At 37.4% G+C, this 18,649-nt stretch overlaps 1 protein-coding gene across 8 annotated transcripts in view; it reads right to left on the bottom strand.

The window, feature by feature from the left end:
* LOC309621446 (uncharacterized protein) overlaps positions 1 to 18,649 on the bottom strand; it is a 583,198-nt gene that overhangs the window by 368,579 nt on the left and 195,970 nt on the right. Inside the window, exons 1-2 of one of the 8 annotated variants that reach the window (XR_014240030.1) lie at positions 2,737 to 5,370; positions 1,563 to 1,669 (exon numbers count right to left, since the gene is read on the bottom strand). The exons of 5 other annotated variants lie outside the window; for them this stretch is intronic. The gene's annotated coding sequence lies outside the window, so the exon portion shown is untranslated. Of the gene's footprint in view, positions 1 to 1,562; positions 5,371 to 18,649 lie in introns of those variants that run through there. 2 more of the 8 variants (XR_014240028.1, XR_014240029.1) reach the window with 2 other exon arrangements.

Below are 18,649 nucleotides of genomic sequence, written 5' to 3'. Positions count from 1 at the left end.
TCCTCATTTTGCCCCAAATAAAACTTAACTCGAAAAAAAAAAGAGCCAAGGGACACATTCATTGGAAGCCATGTAATCCTTTTTTTGTTCTAGAGAAACAGAAAACTTTATTGTACATATACGAAAGTGTTATTTAGTTGTATTATCGAAGTCACAGAATTCTTAAGCATTTATTCTGGAATTATCAAGTTGCTTTGTTCAATTTTCATATTATATTTTCTATCTTTATAATATGTTAATTTTAAGATATTCACACTCTGCTTTAAAGTCTGCCTATGGTATACCTGACCCCATAGGGTTCTGTTATTGTTGTTAAAAATCACACAAATATGAAAAAACTTATTGAAAGAAAAAGTAAAATATTTATGTGGGTGGATATATATACATATACATGTACATGTACATGTTTATATGTATAGATGTGTGTGTGCATTTTAGATCTCTGTGTATGTATGAATTTTCCAAAGTTCTAAAGGCAACAGAGAAGGCATCCAGTTGCTCTGACTGAGAGAGCTGGAGAAGGTATCTCAGGCAATGTGACACTTGCATTGATGATAAACAATGCAGTTGGGAATTACCCAGATGCAACATACATAAAGTGCCTAATATCTATTTTTTATTGCATGAAAATAATAAGCATCCCATGAATCAAGAACCATCAATAAACATAAATGACATGAATTCACAGCAGAAGTAAACAAATACTGCAGATCTACCATGAGTGAGGCTCCGTACTGATCCCGATTAAAAACACCGAACACAAACATTAAAAGGAAACGTGAAAGGCATTGGCTTGATGTTCCATCTAAAGCTTATATTCAATACAACATCTATGACTCCTGGAGGAAAAGAAAAAGCCTTTTCTTAAATTCATACAATAAGGAATACACTATCTCCCTTTTGGACTGATCTAATTGTTACAAAACAAGAACTATTGTGATGAAATTTGCTTCCAAAAATTATGCAATTTTCAAGATTGGCCCTAATTTTATTTTCTATTCTGTATTTTAAACACATGCACTTCCTTAAATTAATAATCACTTGACTTTGTTTCTAAATAGTCTACCATGTGGGTCACTTTATTTTAGAAATATTCAATGTCTCTCTTAAAATGCAGAGTGGATGACTGAGCAAAGTAGTAGATATGATCTCTTTCTACACAACTTTTTGACATTCTTCTACTTGTCTTTCCCCACTAATAGATTTTCTTATATTTTGATAACATATTTATGACAAACACAGAGTGGTATATTTTCATTTTAAAGGGTCATTTTCTGTATAGGTCCCTAGAAGTTTTGGAAGTCCATTGAAAGCCAGTAAATGAAGAAAAAAGTGTAAGTTAAAATTTTTTGTGTGTGATCAAATGTCAATTCATTTGATGTCATTATTATAAAGTATCATTAACACTTTACAAAAAATTCAAAGTACCCAAAGGGCCTACAATGCCTCAGGCTTCTTTGAGACACTTAAAAGAGAACATATATAAGTAAAAGTCAAAAGAAAGATGCTCCTTAGGAGAATTCAGTGATCACACGGCTGTATTTGTGATTTAAACATCTTACCATGACCTTCAGGAGACATAGTGGGAGTCTTTACAGCTCAAAACCAAGTTCCTGAAAGGGCAGCTCCCATGGAGTGTAACGTGCATGTCTGCATAATCATTGATTACCTTTGGGAATGAAAGCCATAAAGAATATTTAAAACTGCATGAGGAATTAAAAAGCAGGAAGTTCTAATCTTTGGGTACAGTATACATGTGTTTCTTTTCTCTTTTTGCTCAACAAAAGTCTTAGAGTTCATTGGAACCATTTGCATAAACATAATTATAAACTGGAGTATCATCAGCAAAAAACAGGTTTTAGGAGAGTCATGTTACTCAGACTGGAAGCCTGTGGTAAATGTATATATGTGTGTATGTACATACTTATTTTTGGTAACCAAATCAAATCTCCCTTCTCGTTAAAGTCTATCCTTTGTGGAGCCCTCCTACACTGTTGGTAGGAATGTAACTTGGTACAGCCACTATGGAGAACAGTATGGAGGTTCCTTAAGAAACTAAAAATAGAGCTACCATATGATCCAGCAATCCCACTCCTGGGCGTATATCCAGAGGAAAACATGGTTTGAAAGGATACATGCTCCAAAATGTTCACTGCAGCACTATTTACAATAGCCAAAACATGGAAGTAACCTGTATGTCCAACAACAGATGAATGGATAAAGAAGATGTGGTACATATATACAATGGAATATTACTCAGGCATTAAAAGGAACAAAATAGTGTCATTTGCAGCAATATGGATGGGTCTGGAGATTATCATCCTAAGTGAAGTAAGTCAGACAAAAAGACAAAGATCATATGATATCGCTTATATGCAGAATCTAAAAAAAAAAAATGATACAAATGAACTTATTTACCAAATAGAAACAGACTCACAGACTTAGAGAGCAAACTATGGTTACCAGTGGGGGAAGTGTGGTGGGGGGGTCAGACTGGGAATTTGGGATTGACATGTACACACTACTATATTTAAAACAGAAAACCAACAAGGACCTACTGTACAGCACAGGGAATTCTGCTCAATATTCTGTAATAACCTAAACGGGAAAAGAATTTGAAAAAGAATAGATACATGTATATGTATAACTGAATCACTTTGTGGTACACCTGAAACTAACACAATATTGTTAATCAACTATACTCCAATATAAAATAAAAATTAAAATAAAGTTTACCCTTTGTAAGATGAAAGCAACCTCTCTGCCTCTCAATGTAGTGAAAATAATTGGTGTTGGTATAGTCTTATCTCAAACAATATTGTGGATTGGCTGTTTCTTTTGATGAAAACCATACATCCATATTTCAACTCAGTTCAGTTTGACTCCAAAGCCAAGAAAAAAAAAAATCACAGTATGCAGGCAAAACAACATTAATGAAAGATTTAACAGCATCTTTGAAGAAAAAAATGGGTTGCGATAGAGGAATGGTGAGGATCAGAACACGGTCCTGATCTTCCTCAGTCATGACATGCAGAGAAAGGAGGGCTGCCAGACTGATCCACATGTGCTTCCCTGTGGTATCAGCAAAATTTGTGGTAATGGGGAGCCGTCCTCTTTACCACCAAGCTTCTTTCTGAAGTACAAACATCATAGGTCAGAAGACAGACACTCAGTGCCAAAAGGGAACCTGAAAGAAAGCAGGAGTGCAATGCAAAGAGGCATGAAGAAGGTAGAGCAGTGGTTCCCAAGGGTTGTGGAGGACTGAACCCCATGGGTCATTTGGAAAAGTAATGAAATTATGTGTGTTTGGCCCAGTGATAGGCACTGAGTGGGAAAGGGTCAGGGATACTGCACAGCCTGTCACACATGCAATTATCACAGTCAACTTCTGATTGTCCAAATATACATTCATATGGGTGAAAACACTGTGTTTACATATGTTGTGACTGTCCCAGCCTTTTGATAAAGATCCTCTTGTCTAGAAATACCTGAGGCACTCACCTGGGTCCATACTGCTCATAACAAGCCCCAAAGACAGTTCCCCCACTCAGGCCACTGCTGTGGCTAGACTGGCCCTTGTAGTTCTTGTTATGATTGCAGGACACATCTTAGCAAAAACCATCAGGGAATTTTGAGAAATAATATTTATTACTCACAGGTCCTGAAGGATACACAGCATGCCTGAGGGCCACACAGCAAGGTAGTGGGTTGAGAAGGCGAGAGTGGGGACCTGGGGCTCTGCATTTATTAGGGTCAGAGGGTGGGATATCTAGAATTTTGCAGGTTCACTCCTTATTAGCTAATTTAAAGCATAAGAGTGGGAATTAGGGCACAGGGAGGAAGAGATGGGATCACTCAAGTGGTCAGTTATCTAGGTTATGCAGGGCTATCTGAAAGGGGAAATTCATGAGTGAGGGCAGCCTAATTCCTTATCTGGTTGTTTTGCTGGTAGCTGTGTCATACAGCTGGCAATATGTTTCTTCAAGAAGGATGTCTTTTGAAATGGATGCCTTGGCAATCAAAGGCTTAATGTCAGGCCCTTACACTACAGCAAGAATCTAGTACCAACTCTGTTTTGTGTATTTATAAATGATTTTTACACGTGTATAATGTATGTAGAAATTTCCAGGAATGCAACTGCCACTTATATCAAATGATAATTCTTTATTTGTTTGAAATTTATCAACGGTTGTTTGCATTTTGGAAAAATTACTTCACCGGTGACCCTGAGATATTTAAGCCAAGACCCCTGCATCATTCTGCACTCAACACCACATTCATAGTTATTCCCCTTAGAGATGAATGCATCTGACCACTGCATGATGTCTTTAACATACTTATGGCTGAGCATATTTTATTGAAAATTATATATTTTAATTTTTCATTTAGACACTACAAATACTTACATAAATACACATATGAGGGGTGTGTGTGTGTGTGTGTGTGTGTGTGTGTGTGTGAGAGAGAGAGAGACAGAGACAGAGACAGAGAGACAGAGAGAGAAATGGTAAAAGGTAAAAAAAGGTGTGGTGTGCCAGTTATCAATTTAATGATTCTCTACTATAAATTTTTATTTAATTGCCTAATCCGAGACAAGGTAGTTGGACATTTTAAATGTTCCCCTTGCCAGCTGGCTTGATGTTAAGTTTTGTCAGGAGAGTGCTCTGGAGAGACACTGCAGGGATAAGAAGTTTTCCTTCATGGTTCCTTATGCTCATTCACCAGCCTCTTGGAGAGTATGATTTTTTCTTTACTATTGACTATACAGTTTTCTCCAGTGCTCCATGCCTCAGGGTGTGGCTTACACAGCACTTTTTCTCCAACTCTTGATTCAGGCAACAGCAGAAGAGCAGGGAGCCCCAGCGAGCAAAGGACTGCCCCAGCCCAGGTCATGCCTCCCCAGCACCCACTTCTCGACTAGGTAAGCCACACCAAGCTGGTGTAAGCTTGATCTTCATTCCGCACAGTGGACCAGAACCACCCTGGCCTGGGCCATACATGTAAGTATGCTTGGTTTCTGCAGACCAAGGCCAATCCAACTCCAAGTTCCAAAAGTGTCTACGGTAGTGCCCCAACTCCCTCTGCATGCCTGCCTACAAGCTTCTGCTCATGTGTGTCCCACCCAGAGTGTTATTCTTGCTTTTTCAGTGACTATGGACCAGCTCTAGCTTGGGCAATTCAGTAAACTTCTCTCCAGTGGTGGTCTGTAACCACATCTTATTCAACAAAGTCCAAATTCCCCTTCCAAGTTTGGCCTGCCTTGGGTCCTCTTCCTAAGCCCTAAGGTACCCTTTAGAGTTCTCCTTCCATTTCTAGAGTTATTTTCCTATCATAGTATAATAATTCCTTATATTTCCCCTGTTTACACCTGTGTAGTTCCTGTCTCCTGATTGGGTCCAACTTGATAGTGAGAGTGGTGTTAGAAGATAAACCATAAAGATGGGTTTGGGAGTTAGTTTGCTCATGCTTTTGGGCTTGGCATGGTGCTGAGCTCCTGCCTAATGGAAGATGAGATGCTAGTAATCCATGGCATGCAATGACATAAAATTTAATTAATCCACACTAACCACCCATGGTTAATTGTGATGATGCACCAACTGAAACATGTGCTTTGGGAGCCCAAGTGACTGTTGCCCTTGACCATTACAGCAGTGATGATGACTGTGGTGTGGGATGAATTAATTCGAGTATAATTATTTATATATTAAAAAGAACAAGCTCAGGTGTTTTAATTCTCAGCTCAGATGGTCTGAGAACCAGATGGCTTCCATGTCATCCCTAAAGAAACATCTCCTATTTCTTGTAGCCACAAGACTGATACTGCTGAAAACTAAACACAAAATTTAATTGTGTGCTGAATCACATAATAGTTTAATTCATAGCCTCACTGTGAAGTCCCCCCAAAGAGTAGTGAGACTTATTCCTGATCTTACAGGGAAAATAATCAGTCATTAAGTATGATGCTATCTGTAGAGATTTTTATAGATGTTCTTTATCAGGTTGAGGATGTTAGTTTCCTAAGAGACTGGGTATTGATTATTCTCCAATGATTGTTCTGCATCAATTGATAGGATCATACTGTCTTTCTTCTTTGTACTGTTTCCATAGTAGATTACGCTGATTGATTTTAAAATACAAAACTAGCTTTGCATTACTGGAATAAAGCTAACTTATTAGACTTAATAGGGTCAAGTTAAATCCCAGAACTGATATAAACCATAGAAGATTCTATAAAGACAAATCAAAAGCACTGAAGAAGAATTTGAAATAAAAAAAAAAAAAAAACAATGCAAACAGCACAAGGATTCTGTGAAGGAAGTAGAATTAAAATTCTGGGGTTTCTGAGTCGGACCTAGGCCAAATCCAGGTGGTTTTGGGACACAGTTTGGAAAAAAAAAATGCTCAGAGTCTGAAAGCTCATGAAGCAAAGCTGCTAAACAAGGACCAGGATCCAGGGGGATGTCCCCACACCTCCAGAGGCAGCGAGCAGGCAGCAGCTCAAAGGGGCTCAGCAGCCATGTGGCTGACAGGGTTCTTGGTGCTCCAACCGGGTGTCAGGGTAGTGCCTCTGGGGTGGGAGAGCCGAGTTCAGGACATTGGTCCACCAAAGACCTCCCAGCTCCACATAACATCAAACAGCGAAAGGTCTCCAGAGATCTCCGTCTCAACGCTAAGACCCAGCTCCACTCAATGACCAGCAAGCTACAGTGTTGGACACCCTATGCCAAACAACTAGCAAGACAGGAACACAACCCCACCCATTAGGAGAGAGGCTGCCTAAAATCATAATAAGGACATAGACATGCCAAAACACACCATCGGACGTGGTCCTGCCCACCAGAAAGACAAGATCCAGCCTCATCCACCAGAACACAGGCACTAGTCCCCTCCACCAGGAATCCTACACAACCCACTGAACCAACCTTAGCCAACGGGGGCAGACACCAACAACAAGGGGAACTACGAACCTGCAGCCTGCAAAAAGGAGAGCCCAAACACAGTAAGTTAAGCAAAATGAGAAGACACAGAAACACATAGAAGTTGAAGGAGCAAAGTAAAAACCCACCCGACCAAACAAATGAAGAGGAAATAGGCAGTCGACCTGAAAAATAATTCAGAGTAATGATAGTAAAGATGATCCAAACTCTGGGAAACAGAATGGAGAAAATACAGGAAATGTTTAACAAGGACCTAGAAGAACTAAAGAGCAAACAAACATTGATTAACAACACAATAAATGAAATGAAAAATTCCCTAGAAGGAATTAATGGCAGAAGAACAGATAAGTGACCTGGAAGATAAAATAGTGGAAATAACTACCACAGGGCAGATTAACATAAAAAGAATGGAAAGAATTGAGGACACTCTTAGAGACCTCTGGGACAACATTAAACGCACCAACATTCGAATTATAAGGGTCCCAGAAGAAGAAGAGAAAAAGAAAGGGGCTGAGAAAATATTTGAAGAGATTATAGTTGAAAACTTCCCTAATGTGGGAAAGGAAATAGTTAATCAAGTCCAGGAAGTGCAGAGAGTCCCATACAGGATAAATCCAAGGAGAAACAGGCCAAGACACATATTAATCAAACTATCAAAAATTAAATACAAAGAAAAAATATTAAAAGCAGCAAGAGAAAAACAAAAAATAACATACAAGGGAATCCCCATAAGGTTAACAGCTGCTCTTTCAGCAGAAACTCTGCAAGCAAGAAGGCAGTGGCAGGAGATATTTAAAGTGACAAAAGGGAAAAACCTACAACCAAGATTACTCTACACAGCAAGGATCTCATTCAGATTCGACAGAGAAATTAAAACCTTTACAGACAAGCAAAAGCTAAGAGAATTCAGCACCACCATACCAGCTTTACAACAAATGCTAAAGGGACTTCTCTAGGCAGGAAACACAAGAGAAGGAAAAGAACTACAATAACAAACCCAAAACAATTAAGAAAATGGTAATAAGAACATACATATCGATAACTACCTTAAATGTAAATGGATTAAATGCTCCAACCAAAAGACATAGACTGGCTGAATGGATACAAAAACAAGGCCTGTTTATATGCTGTCTGAAGCGATCCACTTCAGACCTAGGGACACATATGGACTGAAAGTGGGGGGATGGAAAAAGATATTCCATACAAATGGAAATCAAAAGAAAGCTGGAGTAGCAAGTCTCATATCAGACAAAATAGACTTTAAAATAAAGATGATTACAAGAGACAAAGAAGAACACTACATAATGATCAAGGGATCAACCCAAGAAGAAGATATAACAATTGTAAATATTTATGCACCCAACATAGGAGCACCACAATACATAAGGCAAATGCTAACAGCCATAAAAGGGAAAATCAACAGTAGCACAATCATAGTAGGGGACTTTAACACCCCACTTTCACCAATGGACAGATCATCCTAAATGAAAATAAATAAGGAAACACAAGCTTTAAATGATACATTAAACAAGATGGACTTAATTGATATTTATAGGACATTTCGTCAAAAACAACACAATGCACCTTCTTCTCAAGTGCTCATGGAACATTCTCCAGGATAGATCATACCTTGGGTCACAAATTAAGGCTTGGTAAATTTAAGAAAATTGAAATCAACAAGTATCTTTTCCGACCACAGTGCTATGAGACTAGATATCAATGACAAGAAAAGATCTGCAAAAAATACAAACACATGGAGGCTAAACAATACACTACTAAATAACCAAGAGATCACTGAAGAAATCAAAAAATACCTAGAAACAAATGACAATGAAAACACGATGACCCAAATGTATGGGATGCAGCAAAAGCAGTTCTAAGAGGGAACTTTATAGCAATACAATCCTACCTCAAGAAACAAGAAACACCTCAAATAAACAACCTAACCTTACACCTAAAGCAATTAGAGAAAGAACAAAAAAAACCCAAAGTTAGCAGAAGGAAAGAAATCGTAAACATCAGATCAGAAATAAAAGAAAAAGAAATGAAGGAAACAGAGCAAAGATCAATAAAAGTAAAAGCTGTTTCTTTGAGAAGACAAACAAATTGATAAACCATTAGCCAGACTCATCAAGAAAAAAAGGGAGAAGACTCAAATCAATAGAATTAGAAATGAAAAAGGAGAAGTAACAACTGAGACTACAGAAATACAAAGGATCATGAGAGATTACTACAAGCAACTATACGGCAGTAAAATGGACAACCAGGAAGAAATGGACAAATTCTTAGAAAAGCACAACCTTCCGAGACTGAACCAGGAAGAAATAGAAAATATGAACAGACCAGTCACAAGCACTGAAATTGAGACTGTGATTAAAACTCTTCCAACAAACAAATGGCCAGGACCAGATGGCTTCACAGGCGAATTCTATCAAACATTTAGAGAAGAGCTAAACCCTATCCTTCTCAAACTCTTCCAAAATATAGCAGAGGCAGGAACACTCCCAAACTCATTCTATGAGGCCACAATCACCCTGATATAAAACCAGACAAAGATGTCACAAAGAAAGAAAACTACAGGCCAATATTACTGATGAACATAGATGCAAAAATCCTCAACAAAATACTAGCAAACAGAATCCAACAGCACATTAAAAGGATCATACACCATGATCAAGTGGAGTTTATCCCGGGAATGCAAGGATTCTTCAATATATGCAAATCAATCAATGTGATAAACCATATTAACTAATTGAAGGAGAAAAAATATGATCATCTCAATAGATGCAGAAAAAGCTTTCAACAAAATTCAACACCCATTTATGATAAAAACCCTCCAGAAAGTAGGCATAGAGGGAACTTACCACAACATAATAAAGGCCATATATAACAAACCCACAGCCAACTGCGTTCTCAATGGTGAAAAACTGAAACCATTTCTCCAAGATCAGGAACAAGACAAGGTTGTCCACTCTCACCACTATTATTCAACATAGTTTTGGAAATTTTAGCGACAGCAATCAGAGAAGAAAAAGTAATAAAAGGTATCCAAAGAGGAAAAGAAGAAGTAAAGCTGTCACTGTTGGCAGATGTCATGATACTATACATAGAAGATCCTAAAGATGCTACCAAAAACTACTAGAGCTAATCAATGAATTTGGTAAAGTAGCAGGATAGAAAATTAATGCACACAAATCTCTTGCATTTCTATACACTAATGATGAAAAATCTGAAAGAGAAATTAAGGAAACACTCTCGTTTACCGCTGCAACAAAAAGAATAAAATACCTAGGAATAAACCTACCTAAGGAGACAAAAGACCTGTATGCAGAAAACTATAAGACACTGATGACAGAAAATTAAAGATGATACAAACAGATGGAGAGATATACCATGTTCTTGGATTGAGAGAATCAACATTATGAAAATGACTATATTACCCAAAGCAATCTAGAGATTCAATGTAATCCCTATCAAACTACCAATAGCATTTTTCACAGAATTAGAACAAAAAATTTCACAATTTGTATGGAAACACAAAAGACCCCGAATAGCCAAAGCAATCTTGAGAAAGAAAAACGGAGCTGGAGGAATCAGGCTCCAATCATGCTCCCAGACTTCAGACTATATTACAAAGCTACAGTAATCAAGAACATATGGTACTGGCACAAAAACAGAAATATAGATCAATGGAACAGGATAGAAAGCCCAAAGATAAACCCACTCACATATGGTCATCTTATTTTTGATAAAGGAGGCAAGAATATACAATAGAGAAAAGACAGCCTCTTCAGTAAGTGGAGCTGGGAAAACGGGACAGCTACATGTAAAAGAATAAATTAGAACACTCCCTAACACCATATACAAAAATAAACTCAAAATGGATTAAAGACCTAAATGTAAGGCCAGACACTATAAAACTCTTAGAGGAAAACATAGGCGGAACACTCTATGACATAAATCACAGCAAGATCCTTTTTGACCCACCTCCTAGAGAAATGGAAATAAAAACAAAAATAAGCAAATGGGACCCAATGGAACTTCAAAGCTTTTGCACAGCAACGGAAACCATAAACAAGACAAAAAGACAACGCTCAGAATGGGAGAAAATATTTGCAAACGAAGCAACTGACAAAGGATTAATCTCCAAAATATACAAGCAGTTCATGCAGCTCAATATCAAAAAACCAAAGAACCCAATCCAAAAATGGGCAGAAGACCTAAATAGACATTTCTCCAAAGAAGATGTACAGATTGCCAACAAACACAGGAAAGAATGCTCAACATCGCTAATCATTAGAGAAATGCAAATCAAAACTACAATGAGGTATCACCTCACACCAGTCAGAATGGCCATCATCAAAAAATCTACAAACAAGAAATGCTGGAAAGGGTGTGGAGAAAAGGGAACCCTCTTGCACTGTTGGTGGGAATGTAAATTGATACAGCTGCTATGGAGAACAGTATGGAGGTTCCTTAGAAAACTAAAAATAGAACTACCATATGATCCAGCAATCCCACTACTGGCATATACCCTGAGAGAACCATAAGTCAAAAAGAGTCATGTACCACAATGTTCATTGCAGCTCTATTTACAATAGCCAGGACATGGAAGCAACCTAAGTGTCCATCGACAGATGAATGGATAAAGAAGATGTGGCACATATATACAATGGAATATTACTCAGCCAAAAAAAGAAATGGAGTTATTTGTAGTGAGGTGGATGGACCTAGAGTCTGTCATACACAGTGAAGTAAGTCAGAAAGAGAAAAACAAATACCATATGCTAACACATATATATGGAATCTAAAAAAAAAAAAAAAGTTCCGAAGACCCTAGCGGCAGGACAGGAAAAAGGACGCAGACGTAGAGAATGGACTTGAGGACACAGGGAGGCAGAAGGGTAAGCTGGGACGAAGTGAGAGAGTGGCATGGACTTATATATACTACCAAATGTAAAATAGATAGCTAGTGGGAAGCAGCTGCATAGCACAGGGAGATCAGCTCGATGCTTTGTGACCACCTAGAGGGGTGGGATAGGGAGGGTGGGAGGGAGACACAAGAGGGAGGAGATATGGGGATATATGTATATGTATAGCTGATTCACTTTGTTATAAAGCAGGAACTAACACACCACTGTAAAGCAATTATACTCCAATAAAGATGTTAAAAAAGTTAAAAAATAAAAGAATCTGAACAAATAGTTAAAAAAAATAAATAAAATAAAATTCTGCCACAAGAAAACTGAAACAATAAGAATTTGTGAAAATGTAAAACATGAATGAGACAATGGACTAAATATGTCAGAATAAGAAATGAAGGTCTAGAGATAATCACAAAGAAATAAAATCAAAATAAAAAGAACAAGTAAATTCAAAATAAAATTTATAGTCAATAAAATGAAAAACTCAATTGACATTCAAAGAATAAAATTAAAATAACTGAAGCAGGTCTGGTGAAGAAAGGGTTAAGAAATTTAGCCAAGAACTAAACCTACATAAAATAATTAAGTAGGAATTTTAGGACTTACAAATGTAATAACTGAAATTAGGAGCTTAGTGGATAGGTTAAATGAATAGATCAGACAGAATTTGAATCTAGTGGACACATCTAGGAAGAAAACTGTGTCCAATTCTTCAGAATACATATTCTTTTCATATATGTACATAGAACATATGTGAAAATTGCCAAATGCTGTTCCATAAATCAAGCCTCCACAATTTCAAAGGAATGAAATCATGGAGTACTTTCTATGACCACAGTGGAATTAAGTTAGATATCAATAATAATCAATAAATAATAATCCAAGTGGGAACTAAAAACATTTTTATGTTAGAAAATTGTGAAACAGCAATCTAAATAATCCAATGGTCAAAGAATAAAACGCAAGAGATATTTTTAAATATTATGAGCTGAATGATAATGAAATAATGGAAAATCAAGACTTGTGGGATGGGGCTTCCCTGGTGGCGCAGTGGTTGAGGATCTGCCTGCCAATGCAGGGGACACGGGTTCCAGCCCTGGTCTAGGAAGATCCCACATGCCGTGGAGCAACTAGGCCCATGAGCCACAGCTACTGAGCCTGCGCGTCTGGAGCCTGTGCTCCGCAACAAGAGAGGCCGCGATAGTGAGAAGCCCGCGCACCGCGATGAAGAGTGGCCCTCGCTTGCCGCAACTAGAGGAAGCCCTCGCACAGAAACGAAGACCCAACACAGCCATAAATAAATAAATTATTTTTTAAAAAAAGACTTGTGGGATGGCTTAGAGGGACATTTTTAATAGCTTTAAATGTGCATATCTGAAAAGAATTTCTTAAAAACAATAATCTAAGCATCCATCTGTGTAAGCAAGAAAAAGAACAGCTAAAGCAAAAGAAAGAAGGAAAAAATAAAGATGAGAGCAGAAATCAATGAAGAAGAAACATACATAGTTTTAACATTGCTAAAACTAGTCCTTAGAAAGACTATAAAATTAATAAACCCAGTGGCATTTGGTAAATTTTTCTTATAATCTGGAAACCTTCTATCAAGGGACATTTTGAATCTGGATCTGAAAGAAGATCTTCCCACCCTCCACACCCCGTCATATATAGGGCTCACAAAACTCTGTGCTGTCCCTCATTTCACGTTTTTTCCATTCCAGAGCATTTGTTTTAGAATGCAGTTAATAATGGAAAAAATGAAGCTGCAACTAATTATTTCTGGGTTTATAAAAATGTGAGTTAGAATGTTTCATCCATTCAAAATAGCCAGTTGTGAGATTAAAAACCTAATTCATTCATTTAATGCTTTTCAGCAGACATCACAAGACTGAAGACATTCTCATAGCTCAAAACCTATGTCCAGGACATTTTTTCTTGGTTCTGATTTCAGCAGCTATGGAGTAAAAACTCTTTTATCTCCAGGGATTGTGTCACTTAACATAAAGCCTCCAACAATAACAACAAAAAGAAGTAAAAGAAAACATGAATTCAGCATACTAATAGTGATCATAGGTATGAAGATATATATTTTCCAAACCTGATAACTGTAATAACTGTTCAAGTTACTATGTTTTTAGAATAAAAAATTACCTTTCTGAAGCCCCTTGACTGATATAAGAACAAGAAAAAAATGACATCCACGTTAACAGGAGCTGTCAACAAATGGATTAGTCAAATGTACAAACTAGATCATTCGTTTTGTAACTTTATGTCTTCCAAGCAACATGGTGCAGAAAGTTGAGGTTATAGTGTTCAGAAAATATAACAAACATGAAAACTTTGATCCTGTGGTCGCTGTCACATGCGTCACATTTGTGACATTTGAATGTATATGCCACAAAAGAATTACACACACACATATCCACACACATACACACCCACTTACACACAAATACTCACATATGTACACATGTATATACACATGTAAACACAAAAACAAACAGAAACGTACACATAGATATATACACACATACATTTCCACTTACACACATAAACACCTACTTATACACATGAACATATTTATACATATGCACACCTACTTACACACACATACACCCATGCGTGCATACACATACTACACACACATACCCTACCACACATACACACACACTACAGGGTGTGTGTATAGATGTCCAAAAAATAATTTTTAAGATTGGGGTTTTGAAAATATGGAAACATCCCAATAAATGCTGCATTAAAACCAAGTAAAATATGTAAATGCTCATTTGGACAACAGAACCTTTAGCAAAAGAAATGTCCTTGAAAATATTGTGATTATTATGAGCTGGAGTACAAATGTACCCTATAATATAAAGCTCAAATATTCTCATTTGTAGAGCTGTTCCATTTCATCCTATCATCTTTTCTTATTCTGTCTCTGCCCCAGTTCTCTCTTCTCCCCCCACGATGTTTCATCCCTGACTTGAAAGCAGCAGAAGTTTAATGCTGAAAGTAACCAGCATTTTACAGGCTGATTGCCATTGCTGGGCTATTAGTAGAAATAAAAATGGCTTAATAAACTCTAGCATTCCACTCTAGTTAATGTCATTCCAGGTGTAGAGAGAAAGAAAGAATTCTATGTCTTCATTGTAATGATATTAAAACAAACTACTGTGTATTAAATCATGCTTGGAAATGAGCAGACACTGCAGCTAGAAGCAAGCTCAAGAAACCATGGGAAACTATTTTGACTACTGCATCCAGTTTCCTTTTGAGGGAGAAGGCTCTGTATAAGGAAATGAGCTGCCTCAGAGCCCCATCTTGACTTACACAAAGACCATCACTGACTTGCTGTGATTCTCAACCACTCAGTGGAAGAAACAGGGGCAGCATGGAGAGGAGATGCAGAGGAGCACGAGGATGGAACACCGGGCAAGCAGTGATCAGAAGAAAAAGCTTATTTCTCTAATATGCAGCAATTCCTAGTCATTTGTGTTCTAGGCTTGCTCCACCATAAGAACTGAAACACTGCCAGGAAATGCACAATATTAGATTCCTTGAGAGAAACTTCCTTGGGCCTGGACACATGTGCACTGTCTTGGGTCATTTTACATTTATCCACAGAGCTCACAGCAGAAGATTGAATAGTTAAAAGATACAACTAATCTTATTTTTCACTTAAAGATTCTTAAATTCTACCAGGGCAGCGTGGCTAATAAATTGGGAAAACAAATCTAACTTTAAAGCAGTGCAATCCTCTATAATAATTTGAAAAATCAAAACTCTTTCCTCTCTGGAATTTTAAATAGATGATAGACTCAAAACCATTTAAAAATATGTTATGTTATGGAAATTGACAAATAATTGATTATCAGCTTAAATTGAAATAACAGTCTACTCTAAATCCAGGACTAAGTACAGATGAAAAGCTTAACTTTGGGGCCTTATTTTTGGACATTGAATTAAGACAGACCAGGAGCAGCAGGCGTGTGGTGTAGGGAAAGGTGGAAGGGAGGCATAAATACTGGGAGTGCAGAGGAGGAAAAGTCGACACCTGTTTCACCCTCCCCCTCTATTTCTACTCCAATGTTCCTGGCTCGGGTACTACCATCTTTCACCCAAATGACTCATGGATCCCACAGCTGCCTCCTTAGCTGATGTTTTGTTCCATTGCTTTCATGTACAACAAAGTAGTGGATACGCTCTGCTTTATGTAACCTTTTTGTATTTTCGGCAGTCCTCAGTGCAAATCTGTTTTATTAAAAACTCTGAATAAACGTGGAATTCAGTAACTGCCCAAATTCTAGAAGGAAGTAAAAAAAAGATGTAGGAGGGATGATTCATAGTTCAAGTTGTTTTTTAAACATAATTTCTATAAACTCTGTACATACTGGAAAAAATAGAATCAACGCCTTAATCCTTTGTTAGTGTCTGGCTGTGTCCATTAAGGACCGTGCATAAGCACAGACACATATGTTACCCAGCTGTCTGCTTTGTGGGCGTCACAGGTCTCCTATGTCTACGTGCCATCATCCAGGGAGAAACAGGATCACGCCATTTCAGAGAGGCCTTAAGGCTGTTGAGCACCCTTTCCTCTGACAGCTCAGGATTGGTAGTGAGTGGTCAGAAAGAAGTGTTCATTGAATAAGTTTTTTAAGGACTGGATTAAATGTCTTACAACAACAACAATACACATTTGGGGCATAAAAGAAATAGCTCAAAACATTAAACATGCTAATATTGGAAAATATTAGCATTTCCAATCACTGCTAAATTATCCTGATTCAGCTTCCCAGTGACAGTCCTATTTCCTTCACTTTTTTGCTGGATCATATGGTAGTTTTATTTTTAAATTTTCGAGGAACCTCCATACTGTTTCCCATTATGGCTGTACCAAATTACATTCCCACCAACAGTGTACAAGGCTTTTCTTTTCTCCACACCCTTGCCTTTTTGGAACTTTAAGGTAATCCAAAAACATTATCCCTGCATTGTATGTATGCAGTTAAGGTAGAAGCACCAGGGAATGGAGAGAGCAACAATCTCCTTAAGTCAGTGTTTGCATCTGAAAAAACACGAGGGGATTTACGCCTGCCATTATTTTTTAAAAGGGCAGTAGAATGCTGATCACACACAGGTGGGATGCTTAAAGTAAATCCTGCATGTGGACTAAAAAGGAAGAGGCTCGGCCTGGCCCTTGCATGGAATATTCTACCTATTCTTTTTTTTTAAATTTTTATTGGAGTCTAGTTGAGTTACAATGTTGTGTTAGTTTCAGGTGTACAGCAAAGGAAATAAGTTATATATATACATATATCCACTCTTTCTTAGATTCTTTTCCCATATAGGCCATTAGAGACTATTGAGTAGAGTTCTCCGTGCAATACAGTAAGTTCTTATTAGTTATCTATTTTATATATAGTAGTGTGTATATGTCAATCCCAATCTCTCAAATTACCCCTCCCCCGCCTTTTCCCCCCTGGTAACCATAAGTTTGTTTTCTACATCTGTGACTCTATTTCTGTTTTGTAAATAAGTTCATTTGTACCATTTTTTTAAATTCCACATATGATATCATATGATATTTGTCTTCCTCTGACTTACTTCACTCAGTAGAACAATCTCTAGGTCCATCCATGTTGCTGCAAATGGCATTATTCTTTTTTATGGCCGAGTAATATTCCATTGTCTGTGTGTGTGTGTGTGTGTGTGTGTGTGTGTATATATATATATATATATATATATATATATATATATATATATATATATATATATACACCAAATCTTCTTTATCCATTTCTTTGTTGATGGACATTTGCTTCTACTGATTCTTAAAGTAGTCCTCTTCCTGACCTAACAGGTTCACTGGTGGTTACATGACGCATATTAGCTATTACATACCTTGTTCCTCTGTTTCTCATTAAGCAGAAGCCCTTTTGGAGTGGGAAATGTCCTGAAGTGAAAGAATTTATTCTAAGATGACTCTCATTGTCTTATAGATAAAATGTCAATACGGCATCAATTCATTAAACAAAAAATATAGATTGTGAAGCAGTTTCCATGAGGTTTCAGGATTAGAGTCACTCCCTAAAACATGCTCAAGTGAAGACGAATCCTTCACCTCTCCAGGATGTGCATGGCCAGCCTTCCTAGTAGTCCCTTGTAGGGGGCCTTTAGGCAGCTCCCCCAGAGCCTGAGGGCCAGGACAGGCAGACTGAATTTTGATCTCCCACAATTAACCACTTCTACACTTCATTCAGCCATTTCTTTGTGGAGCACTTCTGAAAGCTGAATTATGTGATGTGGAGAAGGACAGTGACTTTAGCACCAGCCAACAGAAGTATAATTTCTTCAAGATTACAGTTTTCTCCTCCAATGTTTTAATAGTTTGAGTATAAATATTTTCACAAAGAACATTTATGAGCTATTTTATTCTTTGAATGTGCTCTGTACAAATGAAATCGTCTCTAGCCTCACTGGGATAATAATTTTGGCTATAATTTAATTGTCATGCAGAACCTAGAGCAAACCAAGCATTGAAGAAGAGAAGAGGAGAAGGAAGAAAAGACTTGTAGGTGTGGGAAAAATAAAACTAAAGTAGCATTGTTAGTATATTAATGTTCTTGCATTTTTCTAGCAGCTTTTCTTTTTCTAATAATCTTGAAGTATTTCATGAACTGTTGCTGTAGGAAAGCCATGAGATGCAGATTATTAAGAAAAAAAGACATCAGGATTATCCTAACACCACGATTCTGCATGACCTTTGCTACAGTTCCTTTGACAGATAAT

Source organism: Balaenoptera borealis, assembly GCF_965194805.1.
Source record: "Balaenoptera borealis genome assembly, contig: HAP1_SCAFFOLD_463, whole genome shotgun sequence".
Taxonomy (NCBI): Eukaryota; Metazoa; Chordata; class Mammalia; order Artiodactyla; family Balaenopteridae; genus Balaenoptera; species Balaenoptera borealis.
Note: the sequence above shows the minus strand (reverse complement) of the source record. Positions and strands in the feature narration are given on the sequence as shown.